Below are 16135 nucleotides of genomic sequence, written 5' to 3' on the forward strand. Positions count from 1 at the left end.
ATGAATGGGGTCTTGTGGCAAAGACTGTTTCCAGTGTTTACCTTCCCTTTTCCTCCTTTGCAATAGAGCCCCTGACATGGGGTGAGGCCCATGGCAATGCAGAAGAAAGATTGGATTTCTCAGCCTCCTTTGCAGCTAAGTAAGGCCACGTGATTCAATTCTGGCTGGACAGATATAAGTCAAAGTGTCATGTGGCAGCCTTCAGGAGTCTCCTTTAAAGAGAACTGACATGTACCACTTACTTTTTCTTCTTTGTCCTTTTTTACTTGTTATGGGCTGGAATTTAGATGTGATGGCTGGAGCCCAGCAGCCCTCTTCTATACATCACATAAAAATGAATGAAATCCTGCCATTTGTTGATAGCGTGGATGAACCTGGAGGACATTACGTGAAATGAAATAAGCCAGACAATGACAAATATGGTATATTCCACTTGTTTGTGGAATCTTAAAAGAAAAAATAGCAAACTCATAGCAAAAAGAGAACAGAATGATGGTTGCCAGGGGCTGGGAGGTGGGAGAAATGGAGAGATGTTGGTCCAACAGTACAAACTTAGAAGACAAAGAAGTTCTGAGGATCTAATGTACAACACAGGGAGTACAGTTAAGAATAATGTATTATATACTTGAAATTTACTAAGAAAGTAGATCTCAAGTATTCTTACAAAAAAAAAAGAAGTAACTGTAAGATAATGGATGCATTAATTAACTTGATTGTGGTGGCGATTTCACAATGTATCAACCATTGAGTTGTATACTTTAAATATATGACATTTTATTTGTCAGTTTTGCCTCATTAAAGCTAAGGAGAAAAAAAATCACACACACCCTGGCTCTCTGAGCACCTGATAGAGTAAAGCCACCATCCCAGCCCTCGCCTGCCAATTCTAGATTTGTATGGAATGACAAACTCTGTATTGTTTGAAGCCTGGTTCCTCGAAGTCCCCATTACCCCCAGCTGAACCTAATCCTGATCTTGTGTTGCTTTTCCTTGCTTCCTGGTTGATGAGTTATGTAATAGCTCATATTTAATTTAAAAAAAAAAAAAAACAACTTGCCCAAGAGCTTTGGATGAGTCATATCTGAAATCTCTAGACTGGAAAATTGAATTTGTTAATATCATCAGTTCTGCACACACAGACACACACACATACACGCACACACATTTTGGGCATCAACTAGTAGATTTTGTTATTGAGTGCTTACTATCTGCCGGTAAGGAAGGAGGAACTATGCTATACTTTATATGCATTATTTTACTGAATTCTCATAAAAACCTTATGATGTAGGGATTTTTATTATCTTCACCTTATCAGTGAGGTAGCTGCAGATCGGAGAAGCTAAGTTAATGACCAGTAGCCAAGGCTGACCCAAAGCCAGGGCAGTCTTCCCTCCAAGCCCATGAGTTAATCGAGCTGGAGACTTTGTGTTAATCGCTGCTGGAGACTTGTTGCAGGAGGGGTTCCGGGGAACCCTTCCTCAGCCTATCAGCGAGCCTCACTTTGCAAATCTAGTGAGTGCCAGTGCTGCAAATGGCAAGTTATCCAGGAGTGGAATTGTGCTCCCAGCAAAGTGACCACTGGATACACCCCAGGAAGAGATCCAGAGAACACTGGAAAATAAGGAACTCCCGAGCTGACTTCCCTATAGAGAGCCAGGGGCCAGAGAAACTCACCTCTTCATGAGTCCGTTGGCAGTGGGGGTGGTGTGAATATAGGCATGGAATTGAATGGGGTCTTGCTGCACAGGCCAAGCCATGAACCCGAAGTCTGAAGTCACACATCATGACACAGGCACGTGGAAATCCTCAAATCTGATTCACATAGAAGGACCAGAGGGTCAAACTTCTGAAATTCATATTTAGCAAGAAAAGCATTCAGAAAAAAAAAATTTATACATTTTGATACCCGGATCTCAATGATAACACCCCAAACATACTGAAGGGATAATGCATTTCCTTTCATCATCCAAGGCATGCATGCTTCTTCATGCTCATTCATCCAAGAAGCACGCATTGAGGGACTGCTACGTGTCAGGGCTGTGTTCTGCAGGGACTAGGATACACAGTGGGACAAGGCTTTCCAGGATGGCTCAGTCAGGTGAGAAAACACACCAAGAAACAAAACTGTACAGTACGGGGTGCCATGTACTTTAATAGAGGTAGGTACACGGCTGTGTGGATTTGAAATGAGAAGGATCCCACCCGAGCGAAGGTTTCCCTGGGATTTGAAGGAATGACTAGGGTATAACCAAGAGAATGGGGATGAGGAGGGCAGGCCATGTTTCTACGGAAGGGAGGAGCAAGTGCAAAGGCTCAAGAGAACCTGTCACCTTCCCGGAAGTGTGTAAGACTAGAGCCCAGAGATAAGGAAAGCCCAAATAGAAGAGGGTGGTTTTTAAAGTGGTCCGTTAAAGGATAAGCTATAGCAAATTGATATTTATATCAATAAACATCCAGCTTTCACAGTCCTTCTCTTGGCTTCCATGGGAGTTGAAGAAGGGTAGTGGTTTTTAAATTCCACTCCTCCAAGGGGCAATGAGGTAAACCATGGTCAGCTGCTAGCATCCTTCCAAACAGGACTCATTTCCTAGTTCTTCACAGATGTCCACTCCCACCCCACCCGACTCTGGAGACGCTGATTCATCTCCAGGGTCAGGGGCGGATCCTTGTTAGTCTAGGTCAGAGGTCAGTCGGTGGCCCTATTACCTGTTTTTGTAAATAAGGTTTGTTTGAAAATAACCACACCCATTATTTCTTCCAGCTGCTTTGGTGATAGGACAACAAAGTTGAGAGGTGTGGCAGAGACGGTGTGGATCCCAAAACCGAAACCTTTCCTGCGTGGTCCTCTTTGGAAAACACTTGCTGACTTTGGGTCTAGGCCAATCCCAGCACTGAATTCCCCTGGCAGATGTTATTGGTCCAGAGGTGGGCTTTTTGCTGGCCAATCAGATTAAAGAGAAGAACTTACCTTTCATGCCTGTAGCAATGATTCTTTCATTTCCATCAGATGATGCCTCAGTTGCTGCTAACAGCCACCTTATAACCGTGAGCCCTTCTAGAAATGGCAGAATTAAGACAGAAAAACCTGGGTCTCTGATAACGTTGTGCAGTCATTAAATCAAGCAACCATGAAGTCTGCCTTATCTGGACTGAGTACCCTATGCGATAATACATTTCCTTACAATATCTAAGTCATTTTGCGTAAGGCTGTCTCTTGCAAGTAAAAGCATCTATTATTGCTATGTAAGTAATGACATTTTGTCCAAAGGCCCAACTCACTGCAGGCAGAAGTACCTAAAACATGGTCACAAAACCAGAATAAAACAAAGGACATAGTGTTAAGAATAGGCAGCCTCATAAGCCTGCGCGCATTGCCTACAGGGAGACCCTAGAGGCAACCACACAACCTGACCCTTAGTGATTGAAGTTCTTTGAAAAATAAAATTCCTAATTTAGTAAACTCAAGACAGCTCTCAAAGAAGAACAGATGAGGGCGCCTGGGTGGCTCAGTGGGTTAAGCCGCTGCCTTCGGCTCGGGTCATGATCTCAGGGTCCTGGGATCGAGTCCCGCATCGGGCCCTCTGCTCAGCAGGGAGCCTGCTTCCCTCTCTCACTCTCTGCCTACTTGTGATCTCTGTCTGTCAAATAAACAAATAAAATCTTAAAAAAAAAAGAAGAAGAAGAAGAAGAACAGATGAGATACAATAAATTGGGAACTGGAGAGGTACCACCAGAAGAAATTCATTGATGACACTATCTTAGACGATCGTAACTCATGCTTATGAAAAGCGGCCTTGATACACCACCAAGAGAAATAGCTACATCCACTGCACTCACTTTCCCAAGGAAAAAAGGAAGGGAGGTTCTTTTTTCACAAGACTTTCTGACTCTCCTCAAGAAAGGTTTTCTTTTAATAACAAACTGACAGATGAGTGCTGTGGGAAACACCCCTTGTTCCTGAGACGCGGGATGGAAGGAATCTGCAAGAGGAGGCCGGCTTCACGATGCATTTTCATGGTTCCCAGGACCAGCGGGGCTGCACTTCTCTAATGTCAAGTATTGTGTAATATCCCAGAAAGCAGGATGCAGGTGCAGAAACGCTTTTTGGATGCAAGGAGCAGTGCAGTGTGGTGAGCAAAGCACAAGCTTTGGAGTGAGATCCAAATCCCAGATCCCCCTCCACCCTCCAAGCTAGCTTTGTAGGTCTCTGTTTCTCGACACATAAGACAAAAATAGTCACACACACACACACACACACACACAACCTAGCACAACATCTGACATGCATTAGACCTCCATTTGTGCAAGATATCACTGTCTATTATAGTTTCTGCTATTATGATTCCCAAGCGAAATGTTACATTTGATTGGCCAAGTTGTTATAGAACAATTTCAAGCTAGAGATGGACTATCCCACCTGCCTTGTTTAAATCCTCAGTGACCTCCTGCTGGTCTGCAAATTGGCCCCCATCCGTGGAGGGCAAGGAGAGAGGGGAGAAAGAGACAGACCACTCCAGAGGTGTAGGGGGGCAGGTAAGCAAGAGAAGTTACTTATGAGGCTTGTTGGGGCAGCCACGAAAGAGCAAATCCCTGTACCTGCCCATTAGCATTTATTTATATGTGTCTGTGTGTGTGTGTATACACATATACATACGGCATATATATATATAAAGTGTGTGTGTGTATGTATGTGTGTGTGTGTGTATATATATATGCCTTAACTGGCTCCAGTCACTTATACGACCCCGCTGGTCTCAAGAACACCTTACTCCCTCAAAGGGAGTACAGCTCCCACTTCCTCTAACACCTTCTGCAGAGTAAACCAAAACGCTGTGACTCATAGCTAAGTTCTCCATAACAATGCTTTCTCTAGGAACAAGAATTCTGTAAAACCTATTCATGTATTGGGAATGATTTCAAGCAGTCATTGGATCCAGTAACCCATTGTCATTTCCTCTGTGTCAGAGCTCAGCTGGAGTCATCATTTAAATCCACAATGTGCCCAGAGTGGCTGCAGCCTTTGATGTGAGCAGTCTAGCCCCTGACGTGCCCTGGAGGGACTTAAACTATTCAACAGTGACCAGCTCTGAACAGAGGTGTGTGAAATTAATAATGACCTCCGGAGGCTGGGAAGTCCAAGGTCAACGTGCTGGCTGATTCCGTTCCTGGTCAGAGCCTTCTTGCTGGCTTGCAGATGGACACCTCCACTGTCTCCTCACATGAGGGAAAAGGATCATCTCTTGCTCTTCCTCTTCCTTTAATGCCACTAATTCCATCATGAGAGACCTGCCCTGGAGACCCACCTCACTCTGATTACTTCCCAAAGGACCCATCTCCAGACACCCTCACATTGGGGTTCGGGTTTCAATGTATGAATTTGGGGCAGCGGAGACACAATTCGGTCCATAGTATGACTCTTCCACCACTTCTTCACCTGAAATGTTTCTGCAATTGAATTCTCTAAGGCATAAACAGTTTCTTAAGTAAGCTTTCTCAGACTTTCCAAAATATTTCTTCTTTTAGCCAGGATAAAGAATGAAAAATTCCATCTCAGCTGGGACAACCCTGGGGAACATAAGCTCTGTCTGAGTAAGGGTGCTTTTATAAAGAAAGCTCTCATAACATTCTTCTCCACTGAACAACACTCAGAAATTACGGGATGGTGGAAGGTCAAGGGAGGGTCAGGGAGAAGGGAAGGGAGGAGGGAAAATGGCCTATGTCAGCAAGAACTCGAGCATCTGGGCCACAGTTCTGTTCCCTCTCTCTGGTTAGCCTGAGCTGAGCTCTGATGCCAACTGCATTCCCGCTGAGACACATGCTGCTTTCATGACCAGATAGGGCGTGTGTTACAAGGAAATACATCTCCAATTTGTGAGAGGAACACTTAGGTGAGAGGAAGAGATTGAAAACAGTCATCGGCAGGCAGAGACTTTGTTGACCCTCAGGGAAATAACCTCTGAAATAATTTGGTGATATGACCCCAACTGGTATAGGGGCTACAGGGCTGGCTTCCTGCCCATTCTATAGTAACCTCTGCAGGGGTTGAAAACAAAAAACAAAACCAAACAGCTCTGGCGTGATCAAGCATCCATCTCTTGGTACCCGAGAATGTCGCAGAGAAAGGGAATCCCGAGCTGGAGGTGGAAGCTGAGAAAGTCTTAAAATATGTATGACTGATTTGGTTACCTCTTGGGAGGTGGAGGCAAGGGGGGGGGGTGCAATGACATTTGCTGAGAGCCAACAAGAGTATAAGGTCTTAGAAGGAAGAGGACCTGCCTGTCATACTCACCATGTGTCCCCAGCTCCTAACGTCAATCCTGATGCGCAGGAGACACTCACTGTTTGTTGAAGGGAAAACAGATGTGGACCAGAGCCCATTATATCATGGGCACTCAGTAGACACTTGTTTTTTAAGAATTTATTTATTTATTTGACAGAGAGAGATCACAAGTAGGCAGAGAGGCAGGTAGAGAGAGAGAGGAGGAAGCAGGCTCCCCGCTGAGCAGAGAGCCCGATGCGGCACTCGATCCCAGGACCCTGGGATCATGACCTGAGCTGAAGGCAGAGGCTTAACCCACTGAGCCACCCAGGCGTCCCTCAGTAGACATTTTTGAGAGAAACATTTCACGAATGAAGGGCTACAGTACACCAGGCGTTGTTTCATTCTTTCATTCCATTTGTTAGTGTTCTGTTGAGTGAACTCCTGACATTTGCCAGACACCCTGCTGAACACTGAGACCTCAAGAAAAGAGACAGTTCCTGCCCCAAACAGCTTCCGGTCTTGGCAATGGCGATAACACATATCATGACCACAGCTGTGTCAGAGCCCAGGGAGCTGCGTGAGAAGAGCTCTGTCTTCCTGGGAGAGTTGAGGCAGTCTTCACGGAGGAGACAGCCTTTGAACTGAGACTTACGATGAGCAGAAGATCTAAGACATTTCAGGCAATCAGGATGGTGAGAGAGAAAATACTAAGCCATTCATCCTTGCAAGAGAAAGCTTTCTGTAGGGAAGAGAAAGCAGGTGACAGGATAAAGTAATGAGATGACACTCAGTTCTCATCTTAAAAGGGCCGGCATTTCCTCTGAAACAGTTGGAACCTGCCCTATGGAAAATAGGTGGCAGAACTGCTTCGTGGGGTGTGTGACCTTGTACAGCCTGCCAGGATCCCCCACTCAGATGGGCCCCATGCTTGGTTGACTGTTCTGCTGGAGGCCATCTTGAAATTTGTAATGATGCTTTCTTTCGGCTTGCGCTTTGTAAGTGAAGTCCAGTGGGACAAAGGGGCAGGCATGTGTTCGGAAGAGAGAGATGAGGGATGCCCGTCAGCCCTGTCTTGCTCCTTCATTCACATGTAACGTTCAGGACACTCCAAGAGCCCAGAATTCCAGAGGACCTACTCTGCGTGGGAGTTCAGCAACTCAAAGCAAAGACAAGTCAAACATGTTTCAGAAGCCACCGCCTTGCACTGAGTGTTGATAGAATGTGTCCCTATTAAGAAGTGAGATAAAAACAGATGGGTTAGGGTGGCTCAGCTGGTTAAGCGTCTAACTCTTGATTTTGGCTCAGGGTATGATTTCAAGGTCTTGGGTTCAAGCCCTGTGTGGGGCTCTGTTCTCAGCAGGGACTCTGCTTCAAGATTTTCCCTCTTCCTCTGCCCCTCCCCCACCAAATACATAAATAAATCTTAAAAAAAAAAAGTAGTCAGGTTAATCTTGTGCACTGGGCCACAAAATATGAATTGTGTCCCTTCGGTGATTCCACATATGAGTTAAAGGCTCTTATTTTTGTCTTTAAAACTGGCATAGTACAATATAAACATGAATAATAAATTCCTGCTAAGAATTTATAATACAAATATTTGTTTATGGAGAACAATGCTAATGGCAAATAAAAACACCACGAAAAATTGAGGCAGACTACAAAAATAAAAAAGAAAGAAAAGGAAAAGGAAAAGGAAAAATCTTCATATTTTAATACATTCAATGGCATTCCCCGCCCCCCTCTTGTTTTCTGAACATTTGGCACCTACCAGAAATTATGGCACTGGCCTTAATATGGGGTCATTAAAAAAAAAAAAAAGCTGGGCAGGGAAGAGACACAGCAAGTGTCTCTTTTATCACTTGTATCATTTTGGAAACATAACTGTCCCCAGAGTGTGGAAATTAGGACAGAGGGAGATACAACAAGGAGAAAGAAGACCCGTTATCAATGCAGCACAGACAAAGGTGGTGGATTCTTTGTGAGAACAGGGGCAGGGGGCGGAAAGAAAAGGGTAGAAGCGTGAGGAGTTCATGGGCACAGCATGAGGGCTGGGTGATTCATTCCAATTGGAGGTAAGCAAGGGGGAGGAATACAGCCCAACTTCCAGATTTCCAGTCCCAGCCAGGGAAGGATGCCATCCATTGAGATGTGGAGTAGGAGAAAGAGAGAGTGTGACAGGTGAGGAAAATGGGATGAGTTGAATGTGAAGCCGGGTCTGGGACATGGGTAGACTTCTTGTGCCTGGATCTGTGCAGTATGTCCCCCTCCACCACCCTCCACCTCAGACTCCATCTCCTCTAGTCTCAGGGGCATGGCCCTGACTTTGGGAGGGGCTCACCCTTGTACCTTGTAGCCTGTGCACCTGTGTGCACCCAGCCACAGCTACTGGTCTGAGGAGGAGGCTGGTAGGGGTCTGTCCTCAACCAGGACAATCAGAGTCTTTAACTAGGATTTTTCAGACTAAATCTGGGAATCAGTCTGTTCCTCTCTAGTGCTACATGGGAGTCTTTGAGAGACTTGGTTCTAGCACCCTGGAGACTCAGGTCTGAGACAATGAAGCCAACAGAGACAGGATGCATGGTGGAGAGAAAGCCCAAAGGGCTTTGAGGTGCCAGCTGGGGAGGTTCCGACTCAATTTTCCCCTTCCTGTTGTCAAAGAAATGCCTTCCCTCAAATTCCTCACCAACTCCTCACCAACTCCAGCTTTTCATGTCTTCCTTAAGCTAGATGGACTTAGCTTTCTGCCATTTGCGACTGAGTCCTGATGGATACAGGACATGTGGTGAGGTGCCCAGGGAAACAGCTTGTGATAGATGTTATTCCCATATCACAGAGAGGCAAACTGAGGCTCAGAAAGGTTAGATAGAACCTCACAGCTGGTAAACCACAATGCCAGCACTTGGATGCCGGACCAAATTCAAAGTCAGGGATCTTTTATGATGTTATGCTTTCCTTCAAATCTATTCATTATTCTTAGCATTCTTTTTTTTTTTTTTAAGATTTTATTTATTAATTTGAGGGAGAACATGGGGAGGGGAAGGGAGCATGGAGAAACAGACTCTCCGCTGAGCAGGGAGCCTGACATCAGGCTCAATCCCAGGACTCCAGGATCCTGACCTGAGCCGAAGGCAGACACTTAACTGACTGAACCACTCAGGAACCTCCCTTAGCATTCTTTTCTATACATTTCTATAAATTGGAAGCAGAGCTTGAAATGACAGAGTCAGTGACATTCATGCTACTGAACTTCCAAGTTTCTTGATTAATGACCAAAATCCTCATAGGCTAATGGTTTTTCTGGAACCATTCCCAGGCTCTGACTATTCCCACTTTAAAAGTTACTGGTAGCAGAGGGCCTAGTTGCTAATGTTGCAGGAGTCCAAAGTCAGTGACCTTAGGACTGAAACATTTTCCTAAACTTCATTTTCCTAAACATTTTCCTAATCTTCTGTTATGAGTTCATATGGCAAGTCAAGTCCTAATTCCCAGTGAGAATCACAAGAAGGTAACAACAAACTGAGCCTGAGCTGTGAAAATTAAGAACATCTCTCTTTGGGGGCGCCTGGGTGACTCAGTGGGTTAGCCCTCTGCCTTCAGCTCAGGTCATGGTGTCAGGGTCCTGGGAATCAAGCCCTGAATCGGGCTCCCTGCTTAGCGGGGAGCCTGCTTCCCTCCCTCTCTCTGCCTGCTTGTGATCTCTCTCTCTCTCTCAAATAAATAAAATGTTTTAAAAAACAAAAAAAGAAGAACATCTCTCTGTGACTGTTTCTCAAGACTGTTTCTCTGTTTATTGTCCCATTCTCTTCTTTATAGAACCTTCTTTTCCTACTATTCCATTAGCCCAAACATAGTCTAAAGAGAATCTCATCTGATTAACTCCTTCTACAGAGTTGCGGCAGAGACTGTTGTCCCCAAATTGTTATTTTTCCTCTTTTCTTTCAATAATAGAATCCCTGATTTTTAAAAAATTATTTATTATTTTTAGTTAAGATATAATTCACATATCATAGAACTCACCATTTTTAAATGTACAATTCAACGTGTTTTTTTTTTAGCACACTCACAAGTTTGTATGATTATCATTATAAGTCCTGATCATTTCATTATTCCAAAATAAACCCCATACCTATTAGCAGTTGCTCCCCATCCCCTCTTCCCTCCTGCTTCTCTGGCTACCATGCAACTACTTTCAATTTCTGGATTTTTGTCTTCTGGACATTTCATGTAGTTGGAGTCATACAACATGTGGCCTTTTGTGTCTGGCCTCTTTTATTTAGTATAGTGTTTTCAAGATTGAACCACAGTGTAGCATGTATAAGAACTTTATTCTTTTTACTGCCAAATTATAATGATAGCATTCCACTGGAGGACGCCTGGGTGGCTCATTTAGTTAGGCGTCTGACTTCAACTCAGGTCATGATCCCAGGGCCCAGTGGGGAATCTGCTTCTCCCTCACCTTCTGCTCTCCTGCTCCTGCTCTATCTCAAATAAATAAAATATTAAAACAAATAATGTTCCATTGTATGAGGATACCATAAACAGTATTTTGTTTATCTATCTATAGTATACAGACATTCGGGTTATTTCCCATTTTTGGCTGTTATGAAGAGTGCTACTGTGAACATCCCTGTACAAGTTTTGGTGTGGACAGATGTTTTCCATCTCTTGGGTGGACACTAGGAGGGCCTTGCTGGGTCATATGATAACTTTGTTTCCCATCTTGAGGAGCTGCCTATTTTCTGCAGATACATTCCCATCAGCAGACTATGAGGAGAACCCTTGGTTTTTAGTTGTGCAAACGGAGCCTGGGAAAAGCTGGACTTTCCAGCTTCCCTTCGTAGCTATGTGTGGCCATATTATGACTAAGTCCTGGCTTATGCGATGGAATGTAAGCAGACGTGGTATGTGCAGTTTCTGGTGGAAACATGTCCTCTCCTGCCTTCTCCAAGTTGCTACTTGGAAAGCTGACTTAGTGACAGGAGGACCAGAAGCTGTCCTGAGCCATGGAATGACTTTGTGAAGGGAAGCCAGGACAATGATAGGACAAATCTGTGACTGGCACTCTGGAAGGCCATGCTAGGCCTGGACTGACCACCTCTTGGCTACTTAAATACAGAAGAGAAATAAACTTCAGTTGTGCTTTACACACAATAATTTTTTTCTAATTAGTTATAGGCAAATCGAACTCTAGCTGAATTCCCTCACTCACTGTACAAATTCTCCCTGAAAGCCAATTGAAAGCCAGGTTCTGAGCTTGGAGCTAAAGAAATAAAGATGTGGGAAATGAACCTAGTTGTTTAGGGTCTCACATTTGAGTCACATTAATAAATAAGATGATAACACAAGCGCTAGTAAGGGTGAGTACCAAGTCTCATAGGCAGATGGAGGAAATCAGGGAGAACTGGCCTAAAGCAAGAAAGTCTCAGTTTGGCCTACAGGCCCCCACTCCTGTTTCCAAATTCCAGAAATCAGGAATTCTTGGGAAATTTCAGAGATTCCTGATATCATAAGCTATTCTTAAAATTCTTCCAAGATTATGTACTCTTTATTGATTATTATGGTTATCTAAAATTGTTTAACAAACAGGAAAAATGAAGTTTGGTAGCATTAATAAGAACCATTATTTCTAGTCAATATTCAAACACTGGGGGAGAACTACCAGTCAATGTTATTGGCTGATACTTGAATAATTAATTGGCCCCTTCTAACACTGATAATAGCACTACACTGTGCCTTTTTTTTTTTTTTTTAAGATGTATTTATTTGAGAGAGGGAGAGAGAGAGAAAACTTGAACGGGAGGAGGGGCAGAAAAGGAGGGAAAGAAACAGACTTCCTTCTCAATGGGGAGCCCAACACAGGGCTCGATCTCAGGAACCTGAGATCATGACCTGAGCTGAGACCAAGAGTCCGATGCTTAACTGACTGAGCCACCCAGATGCCCCTACACTGTACCTCGTGTCCAAATTGTGAATTCTAGGATCCACTTTTTTCCCCGAAAATTTATTTCTTGGAACACTGTTCAAAAGATTTATATAAAATATACTATACAAATAAACTTACTAATATTTAAACTTAATATTAAACTTACTAATATGTATTTTACTCATAAGAATGACTTGTCGTTAGCAGCAGACAGGGCCACAAACACAGACATGGCAAAGCCACAAGCAAAAGATGGACTATGCATGGTGGTCACTTTTTTGGTCCACGCTCCTCTCCTGATGCCCAGAAATGTCAACCTTAGCCTCCTACCATGTGCTCCCTTGCAGTCTGTGCCTCACCTATCAGAATGTTCACCTCTTAGGGTGCCAAGCTAGCTCAGTCAGTGGGGTGCCTAACTCTTGATTTAGGCTCAGGTCATGATCTCAGGGGTTATAGGATCCAGCCCTGAGCCAGGCTCTCTGCTCAACAGGGACTCTGCTTGAGATTCTCTCTCTCTCTCTCCTTGCCCCCTGTTCTTGCTCTCTCTCTCTCAAATAAATAATAAATCTTTAAAAAAGATAAAATGAAGGTCACATCTTAAACTACCTGCCATCAGTAGACTGAAGGTCTCTTGAAGGCAGGAAGTCTTTTTTACAGAAAATCTCCAATATGTTGCTTGGCGTTTAGAACCAAGTACATGCTTAATTAACATGCATTGAACTGAATTTTACTGAACACAGAACTTATATTGAAGCTGAAGTTTGGAAGGTGTATTTCTTAAGTGGTTTATGGATGGAAGGGCATTTGAGGCTGAGAGAAACACTCTTTGCAGAGACACAAGCATACCAAACTCTATTTTCAAGGACTGCAATGATCTTCCCTTGGCATCTGTGCCAAGGGTCATGGTAGGAGATGAAATCAGCATGGGAATCAGAGACCAGGTCACGCAGGGGCCTGGGTACCTGTTAAGGACTACAGATGTGACCCTGTAGGCACAGGCTCCCCTGTAGCTGGGAGCCAGCTGTTGAAGGAGGCCTCCAGAGACTTATGCTGGAGACAGATGGCCTGAGTTTGAATCCCACTTCTGAAATTACATACTGTGGGCAGGTTCCTTAAACTTCCTAGACCTCAGTTTCTTCATCTTTAAAATGGTGATTATAACAGCAAATACTCAAGGAGAATTTGGATGAGATGCCCCAGAAGATAATGCAGGTAAGTAATAGTACATGGCACATACTAATAGCTCAATAAAGTGCCTTTTGGTATTATTATTATTGCTCGTACTATCACCAAAGGGTTTTAAGTAGCAGAGTGACATGATCTGATTTGTATCTTGAGCAAAAGTCAAAGGTCAATCCCCACCATGAGATAATACTCAGAACCGATGAGGGTCTTTCCTCTTCTTTCTCCTTAAATTTTTTTTTTTTAATTTGAGAGAGAGAGTGTGTGTGTGCACATGAGCAAGAGGGGCAGAGGGAGAGGGAGAGAGAGAATCTCAAGCAGACTCTGTTGAGTACGGAGCTTGACATGGAGCTGGATCTCGTGACCTGAGATCACGACCTGAGCCGAAAGCAAGATCAGTCGTGCAACTGAATGAGCCACCCAGGTGCCCCTCTTCCCCCCTCTTTTTTTTTTATTGTTTTCCATGGTATTCCCTAAGACCTAAAGGACTCCAAACATCCTTGGGGTTCTTCAGATTCCTCTGAAGAAGGTAAAGCAAATGAAAGCCTGAGGTCATGGGAGTCTTGGTGAAGAAAACAGGAATAATCATTCATTCAACAACCATTTGAAAAGCATTTGCTGTATGTCAGGACACTGTGTGGGCACCTGGGAGGGAAGAGGAGAGGGATCCTGGGGCCAACTTACCTTAGGCTTCCCGCCAAGAAGGCTCCATTCTTTTTGGGGTATAGTGGGCAGAATCCTGGCCTTTAGAACCTTAGCTCTGTCATGTCATTTGTTTGAGCCTCAGTTGTAGTATCTTTAAAATGGGGGTATTGATACTTATGTCTTATCTTTTCATGCCCCAAGATGACTTTATGATACCCTTGCTTCTTATTCTACTGAGAAAATAAAAGCAACCAGAAAAAAGTTCCTTCACCCTCCCCATTTAATCTACCAACCGACTGTCGCACATATCAGTCTGAACACACTATCCCTGTTTCTATCCCCATCACATGTGATTTGGATCTCACTCCTTTTTTTCTACTCAAGGACCATGTTCCTGCAATTGTCATATCACTTTTCATATCTTCAGTTTCCCCCACTCTTCTGGGGCATTCTCCTCGGCATGCAAATAACCAAAGCAATATAGTTTCCTTACTTCTCAGTCTCTCCCAGAATTTTATGTTTTATTTCAACTAACTGGAGTTCAATTTCTGTCTTTCCAATGGAAAAAGCCCTGCTTAATACAGGAGACATAGATAGGTGTCTATGGAAACAACCTGTGTCTTTTTCCCCATTCATCTTCAATGGGTAAAAGGTTTCAGCTCTGTAGAGTTCATTCTTGCTCTCCCCAGAGGACGTGGAAGCTCTAAATTGTCCATCTTTGTATGTCCTGTCATCAACCTCACAGCTCTCTAGGGATTTCAGACACAGTGGGTAGATGTTTGAAATTCACCTTCACAGTAGTTTAATAGAAACAGACAATTTTACATCAAACATTTAAAATTTTTCTCATGTTTGCATAAAAATTCCTCTTACATAGTTTTTTCACAGATTATCTGTTGAAGAGGAGGATATTTGGCTTCAGAATTTAAATGAGAGGCATAGTAAAGACAGTAAAATATGTGGGAGGCAGAGTACTTAATACTGAGCAGTCTATATTTAATTAAATGATTAGATGAACTAATGAAGGGCATAAATTAACAATTTGCAAATGTGTTGTATTCCTAGAGTTGGCTTTGTAACTCAGTTGTTTTGGATTTGGGATGCATTCTCCCAAAGAAACAATGTTATAAATGATATTTCATTGCCAAGAAATCCCACTGAGGCTGTTTACCCATAATGTAGCAATAGAATGTAGAAAAGTAATGGCATTGTGTAAGAACACTTAATTTTGAATACAGGCGTTTGAGGAAAAGTAAGTTTAATTAGGAGATAAGGTGGCACATGAAAAATGTTGTGGTGATTTCCAAGGAGACTTCTGAGCTCTTTCAAGGATCATGGAGGGCACTGTGTCTTTTTTAACATCTATTTTCATATTAAAATGTATGCACTTTTTTCCCTTGGTACAATCTTACACTATTCTTATCACCACCAGGCAATTTATTATTTGTTTGTCTGGCAGGCAATTAATAACTGTTTGTTTCCCATGGCTAGAAGGATGGGGGGGGGGGAAACTTCTCTTAATTGGAAAAGGGTTGTGTGTCATTAACAGCAAACAAGTATTTGTTACCACATCTCAGTATTAAGATTTTGAGTATTGAGTATTTGAGTATTGATATTGAGTATTGAGTTAGATCTACACAGAGAAAGAAAAAGCACTACCTGGTAAGCCACCTTGGGTATTAATCAAGGATCTAGCTGTGGTGGTGATCTCTGGGGCCAGAGAGGGGAAAGGAAGAGCTTAAGTCTGACCTTTGGAGGAGGATTTCAGTGAGGAGAGTTGGGGGAGTTTATGAAGTGAGATTAACTGAACAGTCTCATGAAAGAGATAGGAAACACAGGAAAAGGAAGAAACATTGTGTAGGCATGATTCTACCCAAGAAGAAAGAATATGGCAGGGAAAAAGGATGCCGAATGATTTCCCCATGGAGGTCAGACAACGGTTCAGGAAAGGCTGGTGCTGGCTACGGCCAACTGGGAATGATGGCCTTGGAGTCTCCCAGGAAGCCTGCCATCCTATAGCTCTGAATTCCACAATGGCTACCTCTGAGTAACACAGATGATTGTTTCTAGAAGTAGGTGCGCTCAGAGATGCCACGGGGGCACTGGGATTTATCTGGGACGAG

Source organism: Mustela putorius, unplaced genomic scaffold (genome assembly GCF_011764305.1).
Source record: "Mustela putorius furo isolate JIRA1106 unplaced genomic scaffold, ASM1176430v1.1 tig00000788_pilon_pilon_pilon, whole genome shotgun sequence".
NCBI classification, from domain to species: Eukaryota; Metazoa; Chordata; class Mammalia; order Carnivora; family Mustelidae; genus Mustela; species Mustela putorius.